The following is a 9,906-nucleotide window of genomic DNA, read 5'->3' as shown; positions in this document are numbered from 1 at the left end:
TGCTTTTGACAGAAGGAGACGTCTAGAAATGGAGCAGTGCAGTTTTCTACCACAGTTCGGTTTCGCCCCAGGGCCGGTTAATAATCTGTACTGGAAGGTAGCTGCTGACCCCAGTTTCTCCAAACGTTCCCACAGCAGCATCACTCTTTTTACCTTTTGGCCTTGGCCAGATGTTCCCTGCCCAGTACCCACCCTCGGTCTCCGAGGTGTAGGGCAAGCACAGGCCTGACCCCAGCAGCACTCTTCCCTGCCATTCCCTTTAGAGCTGTTGTTATTTATAAAGGTCTTCTCCACTGCCGTGGGCCAGTCATGAAGACCCCATGCACCCTCTGGCCCCTATAAGCCTATTTACTGCCTGCATTGAGGTTGTGGACTTAGTGCAGTAGTATAAAGTCTCTCTCCTGCACCACATGCCTTATTCTCTTTCTGCGGTGTCATTCCCATCAACCTGCAAATATGCTGTCATTTCCACCATCTTAAAAAACGCCCTCTCTCGGCCCTGCTTTCCCCTGCAGCTGTCACCTCTTCTCAGAACTTCTGAGAAGAGCCATCTCTACTCACTGCCTCCACTTCCTTCTTACTATTCTCTCCCGATCCCACTGTTACTCAGTGAACAGTAATTTCCAACTTGCTAAGTCCTTGCCTTATTTTTCTTTTTAGTATCTGTAAGGATCATACAGAGCCCTGGTGGCACAATGGTTAAGAGCTTGGCTGCTAACCAAAAGGTCAGCAGTTCAAATCCACCAGCCATTCCTTGGAAACGCTATGAAGCAATTCTGCTCTGTCCTATAGGGTCTCTATGAGTCAGAATCAACTCGAAGGCAACTGGTTTGGTTTTAATGAACATAGTGAGGGTATAGGTATTTCAGTGACAGAATTCTCGCCTTCCATGCCAGAGTCGCAGGTTTGATTCCTGGCCAGTACAGTTCATGTGCAGCCACCGCCTATCTGTCATTGGAGGCTTGTGTGTCACTATGCTGCTGAACGGGTTTCAGCAGAGCTTCCAGACTAAGAGGGACTAGGAAGAAAAGCCTGGCAATCTGCTTAGGAAAATCAGCCAAAGAAAACCCTGTGGATCACAATGGTCTGATCTGCAAATGATGATGAGGTTGGCACAGGGCCAAGCAGTGTTTCGTTCCATTGAGTATGGGGTCACCATGAGTAGATTACCAACTCAACAGAAGCTAACAACAACAACAACAGTGATCATACTGCATATTTATTCATTTTTTATTGCCATTCCCTTCACCAAAATGTAAGTTCCACACATCTGTGTCCATTTTGTTCACTGCCAAACCCCAGCAACAGGCTTGGCCCATAGTGGACACTCAGTGAGTATTTGCTGAATGAACAAGTACACTAAGGTGCTTCCTACAGTCTGTTCTTATTCTTGTGTCCATAGACACTTACTTAAACGTGTCCCTCCCGGGTCAGGTCCCTTGAGGGCAGTTCTTGTCACATCCAGTGTCTGTCTGCTCTGAAGGATGGGTGCCCTGTGTTGGCAGGCCCAGAGGTGTTCAAGCTTCGTCAAAATTGAGATTGATTTTTACCTAATCAGATTGTTATTTTTCTGTAGCTCAGAGGATATCCTGATTTCCTTAGCAAGATATTAGAATAATTATTTTCCATTAAGGAGGGTTCGGTGAAGTTCTGAGAGTCCCTTGGAAAATCTTGCCAGACAAGGAGCTTGTATTGTCACTATCACATTTGGATGTCCTGGGCCTGTTTTTTATATTATATGCATGTCCTCTCCTCACGCAGTTTTCAGAAAAACATCCTCCTGCATCTCACCACCCCTCACCAGTTTATCTGTGGCCCAGCAAGCACTGCCAACTATAGTGCCTCCCTCATTGGCTAATGTGCCCCCACAGCAGGAAGGGGGTCTTGTGATGAAAGCCTTGTATGGGTTGGGGCAGTGAAGAGAGCCCCATCCAGTATTCACTTGTCCTGTCCCTTTTTGCCTGTCTCCAGATCCAGCCCCGCTTGCTTCTTTGCATCCACCATGTACCTGTGACCGTTCAGAACAGGACCACGGCACAGGTTTTGACCATATACATACCCAGGGTTGACAACAGCTCCTTCACCTGACTAACCTCAGGCAGGTCACTTAAACATTCTGAGCCTCAGTTTCCCCATCTACAAAATGGGACTAATGCTACCTGCTAGGCAAGGACATTAAATAAGTATAAGGGGCATACCCACCTGGCATGAGGGCTGGCAGTTGAAAAGTACCCAGTAAACAGTTGCCACTGTGTTTCTCATTTTAGACTTAACAGTGCTTGTGCCCAGAATCGAAAGCTTGAGGATAATGAAGCACTAAACATCAACAATATCCTTACCATGAGCAGAATTACTTACTTTCTTGTTAAAACGTAATAGAAAACTTCATTTCTCCCTAAATAAAAAAACTACTTAGAGACTGTGAAAAATACTATTTCCAAAAACCAACTACCTTTTTTCACTTGGTATGAGTCATTTTTCTTAAGGAAACAAGAATGAGAAGCTTAAAAATTAATCAAGATAGAGGCAGATAATATTTCAAAGCAGAAGCATCAAAGAATAGTGTAAAAAATATAAGGACATTATATTTGAATGTCTGTTGAAGGCCGAGTTTTCAGATGTAAGGAAAGATTCGTTCTGTCCATCCAGCAGTATCTGTAGTTTTTTGTTTTAAATATTTATCAGATTACTTTTAATGTAAATTTGAGATTATCATAATCCTTAGAGAGCCTCTTAAGTGAACTCCCATGTTTGTTGGTTTGTTGTTTTTCTTTTTTGGCAGCAGGAGTCAGAAGACTTGAAGTGAGCAAATTTATAAGAAGCAAGGCCTTTCTGATAGTATCTTAGATTACATTTTAGATTTTTCTTCCTTCGTGTTAGGGAAAAGACACATCCCTAAGTAGACACGTGTCCAGTGAGAGTCCCTACGACAAGACGGGGAGCTGTGCCCCAACCAGCCTGGGCCACTAGGGGAGGGGTAACACCACCACTCACCACCCATCACTGTAACAGGGACTGCGAGAGAGATGCCAGGAGGTGCCAGGACAGAGGCCAGGAGGGCTTGCCTGGTAGCTGTGAGGATGCTCTAAGGCCTTCACAAGGAGGGACAGGGGCAGATTGCAGAGGTGTGGAGGCCTCAGAGAGCTGGTCAGGAAGGACAGGCTTGTGGTGGGAGGTGAGGCTGGACAGGTGGGACGAGTAGGAGAGGGATCAAGTTATGGATTGATTCGAGTGCCCCCCAAAATATTTGTTGAAATCCTAACCCCTGTACCTGTGTGGAGCCCTGGTGGTGCAGTGGTTAAGAGCTCAGCTGCTAACCAAAAGGTCAGCAGTTCAAGTTCACTAGCTGCTCTTTAGAAACCATGTGGGGGCAGTTCTTTTCTGCCCTACAGGGTTGCTATGAATTGGAATCAACTGGATGGCAGTGGGTTTTTGGTTTTATACCTGTGCATGTAATCCCATTTGAGAATAGAGTTTTCTTTGTTATGTTAAGGAGGCCATATCAATGCAGGGTGGGTCATAAACCTAATGACTTTTGACATATAAAAAGCAGATTAGGCACAGAGACAAGCATGCAGGAATGGGGGAAAGATGCCATGTGGAGATCACCTGCAACTGGAGCTCCAGGGCTAGAGAAGCTGAGACAAGGATTTTCTGCCAGAGCTGAGAGAGAGCCTTCCCCTAGAGCTGGTGCCCGGAATTTGGACTTCTAGCCTCCTGAACTGTGAGAAAATAATTTATGCTCACTAAAGCCACCCACCTGCGGTATTTCTATTACGGCAGCTCTAGGAGACTGAGACAAACCACGTATCCATGGTCTTTGCCCCTCCCTCCTAAGGCCATGCCTGCCTGCCTGCCTGCAGACATCTAGACCACCAGGCCGGCCTTCTGCCTGCTGTTTTATTTCCAGCAAGCTCAGAGGTGGAGCAGGAAAGGCCTGGGTAAGGTGGAACAAACTTATGAGTCATTCCTCGGCTCCTTATCACTTGAACCAAAAAATAGTATTCTAAGTGCAAATTGTGGTGAGGTCTTACCTTGTACTATTCTAGGCTTCAACAGATTTTATGGAAGATTTGCTAAGTGCTGAAAGATGACAATATGTACTGCAAAAATAGGTGTCTGTCTTGCATGTCTTATTTTGAAAATTATTATTTTATCCCACAGTTCATCCTGAATCCTTAGAATGAAAAAACAGTCTTTTCTGAATAGACTTGAGACAGAGAACTAGTTGTTCTAACAACTGCTGTACTAAGAGCCCTTCAAAGGTGAAAAATAATTCTGTGTGTTCCTTGCAAATGAGATCAACAATATTAGCTCTGCTTTAAAATTCTATCTTGCATTGATTTCTGTTTGCATGATGTATGTGTTCTAAGTACAGTGCAGTGCTGATGTGTTCAGGTTGTGACTAGGCAGTTCTTGTGCATTCATGTGCTGTAGCACCATGCTGTCCAATCAAAAGGAGGTAAGTTAAGTATTGTTTCAAACCCATAAACAGTGTGTTCCAAACTCCCCAAGATTTTATCTGACAGCTTCATCAAGTCTTTACAATATAAAAGGGTGTGTTAGATATTCTCCTGAGTGTTGAGCATTTAGATCAACTCAGTGAACATTGTAATGAGTGCCTACTACATGCATAGGAGTTCCTGGGTGGTGCAAACAGGTCAGGCACCCGGCTGCTAACCAAAAGGTTGGACGTTCAAGTCCACCCAGAGATGCCTCAGAAGAAAGGCCTGGTGATCTACTTCCGAAAAGTCAGCCACTAAAAACTCTATGGAGCATAGTTCTGCTCTAATACATGAGAGTGCCATGAGTCGGAGTTGACTCAGTGTTATGCTGGGGGCTTTAGTAGGAATAGCAATAAAAACTCTGTGATCCCTGCTCATCAAATGCTCTGTCTAGTAACATAGAATGAAGGTCGGTGCCTGTGTTGCTTACTGTTCTTTTTAATATATCTTTGATTATTTTCATCTAAGTTCAGCCAGCTTGGATAGATCTGCAGCCAGTAGGGTAAAGAAAGAAAATTAAAAATTAACAAAACCCAATTTATAACCATTTTACCTTCTCTACTTGATCATTTAAGCTATAAACAAGTAGCATGGTTATTTGATTTAGCAGAGTATAATTTTTTTTTCTCCACCTTGAGAAGATGGTATTAAGCAGTTAGTAGCCAAAAGAGTAAGTCTGAGGAACTAAAATATAATTAATGTGGGTACTTGAGTCATATTATTTAAACATACAGCAGTTAAAAATACATTAAATGTTTCCTATGTGTCTGTTTAAGAGCTGGAGCCAAAGGGTGACATGTGAAGTGGGCCAAGGTGTAACTACACAGACGTCTGTGTGGAGCCCAAGCTGATAGTAGCTGAATATCTTAGACAAGTGTCTTAGTTTTCTTAGACCTCAGTTTTCTTATCTGTAAAGTGGGGATAATAACCCTATAAAGTGCGGATAATAATCCTTGCTTTAGAGATACGGGCAGGACTGAATTTTACAATGTATGAAAATCATTAGTACAGTTTTGAGGACATCATATGTGCTTACTAGGAAATGATCATTAATGGTTTGTTTTTTTTTTTAAACAAATTATATAGCAGTTTATCTCATACATTCTTCTTGAACTTGGCTCACTGCCAAAACACACTGCTTAACTCTTTCTCCTTTGAAGTTTAAATGTTTCACATTTTTATTATAACACATGCTTCAACATTTTCTTCAGAGTAAATTTTATCCTTTTGCCCAAGGCTGTTCACTAGAAATTAAAAATATTTTCAGAAATAAATGTTCTGTCCATCTGTGTTGGCAGTGTAGTAACCTTTCTGATTGTATGTGCTAAAGTTGCCTTAGAGTTCAAGATCACACAGCTAAGGTAAAGAGCAATCATATGCAGAGTGCAGATGTGTGAAATCAGTGTCAGGGTGGAGAGAACTGGTCACAGGGTCAGAGATACGTCCTGCTGTGGATTCTCATCTGGGTTCTCCGTAGACCCCTAGCAAGTTCTTTCTCTTCTTGTTTATACTGGCGGTCAGAACTGCCTTCATAAGGGGGCACTACGGGATCAATGAGATAATGAGCGTGCACTCTCAGCTCAGGGCCTCCATGAACGCTGCACGCTGCTAGATTCCTGCTAGACTTAGTGACCATGGAGTCTTTACTGCTGCTGCTCTAGGTGCTCCTTAGCCACCTTACACGTGGGAACCAGCTAAATTTTAGACTCACGTTAATTAGCAAGTCTTCTAAAACCTGTGGTTTGCACAGACAAGTCTGTAAAGGTAGGCAGTGGTCCCTTGGAACTCCACCTTCATTTAGAGTGTGTGAGGATGGCGCAGGACCGGGCAGTGTTTTGTTCTGTTGTACATAGGGTCGCTATGAGTCGGTCGGCACCTAACAACAACCGTGGCCTCACACATTTCTCGCAGCTAAACATAAAGCCACAAAAGCCCTCTCCAGGAGAGAACAAAATTGGCAGCAAGTAGGATTGTCTCATATTAATTTGGATAAGGCACACAGTCTTACTGGACTTTCTTTAAGAATTCTAGCAGCCCTGCTTTTTAATTACTTGTAGTAATTTTCATCAAGCAAGGCATTCTCCTCCCAGATGGTTTTTGGCATTCGCCCCGTGCCACCTTGATCTCCGTAGCCCAGGTAAGAGGCCATGCTCTCTGCACGGCTTAATGTTGGTAGCCTCTCACAGTACATAATACGTTCTTTACCTTATGCCAAGGAGGAATGCCGAACCAGAAATGGGATTTGTTTCCGACTCTCTGTTTAATTTTAATTTTGTCTCAAGTCCATGGAAGACATTTTAAGAGGCACCTAACATTTTTCATAATTTTATTTGCAAAATAAAATGAAGCATATGAACAAGCTTTCTAAATGACCTTGGTGAATGACACAAGTATAAGAATCCATCAGAGGTTGAGATTTGACCTGTTTTTCTCCTCCCAATTTTAGGTTTGATTTCGTTTTCAATAATGGCATTATTATTTAGCCTGTTTCACTCACGTAATTGTTTGCTTTGAAATCTGAAACTGCATATTTTCTTTGTAACTCAAGTAAAATCAGGGTCGGACAAATGACTTTTGAAAAAGAAACTGTGCGATCGTTCCTGTTGACAGAAATAGCACGTGCACCATCATTTGAGAGTGAGGAATCATTGAGAAACAAAAGCCCATTCAGTTACCGTCAGGCTTGAAATCTAATGATAGTGATTATTAGTGCCAAGTTGTGGACACTGGGGAAAAATTTTAATGAAATTTAATAATAGCTTGCATTTCTGGAACACTTTGTACCAAATTCCACACTTAACACTTTCAGTGCCTTATCTCACTGCATTTTCACGTTGGCCCTGTGAGGTGTGTTGTTGTTTTTGTTGTTAGCTGCCTTCCAGTCAGCCCACAACTCATGGTGACCCCAGGGACAACGAGATCAGACTGTTGTGATCCTTAGGGGTTTCATTAGCTCCTTTTCGAAAGTAGATCACCAGACCTTTCTTCCTAGTTTGTCTTAGTCTGGAAGCTCTGCTGAAACCTGTTCAGCATCACAACAACACAGAAGTCTCCACTGACAGACTGATGGTGGCTGCACATGAGGTGCATTGGCCAGGAATCAAACATGGGTCTCCCACATGGAAGGTGAGAATTCCACCACTGAAGCACCAGTGTCCCTCTGGAATCATTATTATCATTGTTGTATATGCTGGGAAACTGAGATACGCAAGCTTAAGAAACTTGCCCAAGGTTGCAGAGTTACAAGTGGCGGGTGGGCCCCAGAGTCAGCATAGGTCTGCTCGCAGGCTGGGTCTTAATGGAGGAGCTGCAAACAGGGCTTCCATCTGCAGGGCCGTCCTGCAGCGGCCTCTTCACCAGCCCGGATGCAAAACTGAGTCCACAGGCAAACAGGCAGAAAACACCTGGAAACATTTTATTTTCTGGGCTGGATTCACTGGAGGATAAATAGGAAGAGAATTTATTCTTTTTCCCACACCCTAGTAAGTCACCCTGCTGAATTCTCCTTCATGGACCTGGGGGGAAATCTCAGACAGGACCTATGGCCTTTCAGTTGATCTTAAAGAATTTAAAGTCCTCATGTCCATTTCAGGCCTGAAAGAGGCCCATCCAGTGTCTGACCAAAGCCCCAAGTCTCCCCTTTCCCAGCTCAGCCTATGTGGTCTTGGGAGTGCAGTGGGAGGGGACTTTGCTTGTTCTGTCTAGCTCCTTTCTCACTCCACTCACTGTTAGGAGTCACTTCTGCCTCTCAGGGCACACCTGGGGTGTGTGTGTATGTGTGTGTCTGTGTCTGTGTCTGTGTGTCTGTGTGTGTCTGTGTCTGTGTGTGTGAGAATAGGGGGTGCACAGAGTGAAGGGGACAGGTACAGCCCTGTCTCCCTTGGCTGTAACAGCCGTAGTCTGGTTCTCTGTCCCCTGGGTGCAGCAGATGTGGGCCAGTTCTTTTGGGAGCATTTGGGTTCCCTGGGGCCACTGAGCTTCTCCCCCAGCTAGCTGGGTGCTAACAGCTTCCCCCCAGCACAGTGCTCAGGCCAACCGGTCCCTCTGGTGGCATCCTTTTGCCTCTTTAGAAATCGTCTTTGTGGGAGGAGAGCCTTTTTAAGATAACCCCAGACAACCAGCTTCCCCCAAGTACACATGGGGCCCAGGAAACACAGTTGCTTGAAATCAAGATGTCAACAGGGTTGGTTCCTTCTGGAGGCTCTGAGGGACAATCTGTGCCTTGCCTCTCTCCTAGCTTCTGGGGGTTGCTAGCAATCCTTGGCATTCCTTGACTCCTAGCTGTATCACTCCAGTCTCTGCCTCTCTCATCACATGGCCTTCTTCCCTATGTCTGTGTGTCTGTGTCTGAATCTCCCTCTCCTGTCCATTATAAAGGTTATCAGTCATTGAATTCAGGGCCCACCCTAATCCAGTATGACCTTATCTTAACTAATTACATTTGCAAAGACCCTATTTCCACATGAGGTCACATTCTGAGGTTCTGGATAGACATGAATATTGGGGGATCACTAGCTGCTCCTTGGAAACCCTACAGGGCAGTTCTGCTCTATCCTATAGGGTCACTATGACTCAGAATCGATCAACAGCAGTGGACTTGGTTTGGTTTTGGGTATTCAACCTGACATACCCATATTGTGGAAAATTAAAATAAGGAGCCCTGTGGCACAGTGGTTAAGAGCTCAGCTGCTAACCAAAAGGTTGGCAGTTTGAATCCACCAGCCACTCCTTGGAAACCCTAAGTAGCAGTTCTACTCTGTCCTGTGGGCTCACTGTGAGTTGGAATCGACTCAATGGCAACAAGAAAAACAAATTAATGGAAACCTGGGAGAAGATACTATTTCTTTAATAACATGTGAAGACCTGCTCTAGCCAACTGAAAAAATAAGCTAAAAAATGACTGAGACACTGAAATCAAAATTTTCAGTGTTTTATTGTATGAGACCTCTACTGTAAAAACTCATGAAGAAGTTTACACACAAAAAGAAACAATCTTTGTTGTTTATGAGGGATGGGAGGGGTGGGGGGGGATACTAAATAGACAGTAGATAAGTGGTAGCTTTTGTGATGGGTAAGACTACGCAATACTGAGGAAGCAAGCACAAGTTGTACAAAGAAAGGTCATGGAAGCTGCATAGACACATCCAAACTCCCTGAGGGAGTGAATTGCTGGGCAGAGGGCTGTGGGAACCATGGTCTCAGGGAACATCTAGTTCATTTGGCATAACACAGTTTGTAAAGAAGATGTTCTACATTCTACTTTGGTGAGTAACATCTGGGGTCTTAAAAGCCTGTGAGCAGCCATCTAAGTACTCCACTGGTCTCACCCCTTCGGGAGCAAGGGAGAATGAAGAAAACAAGATACAAGGGAAAGATTAGTCCAAAGGACTAATGGACCACA

Source organism: Trichechus manatus, unplaced genomic scaffold (assembly GCF_000243295.1).
Source record: "Trichechus manatus latirostris isolate Lorelei unplaced genomic scaffold, TriManLat1.0 scaffold00018, whole genome shotgun sequence".
Taxonomy (NCBI): Eukaryota; Metazoa; Chordata; class Mammalia; order Sirenia; family Trichechidae; genus Trichechus; species Trichechus manatus.
This window is presented reverse-complemented; position numbering follows the sequence as displayed.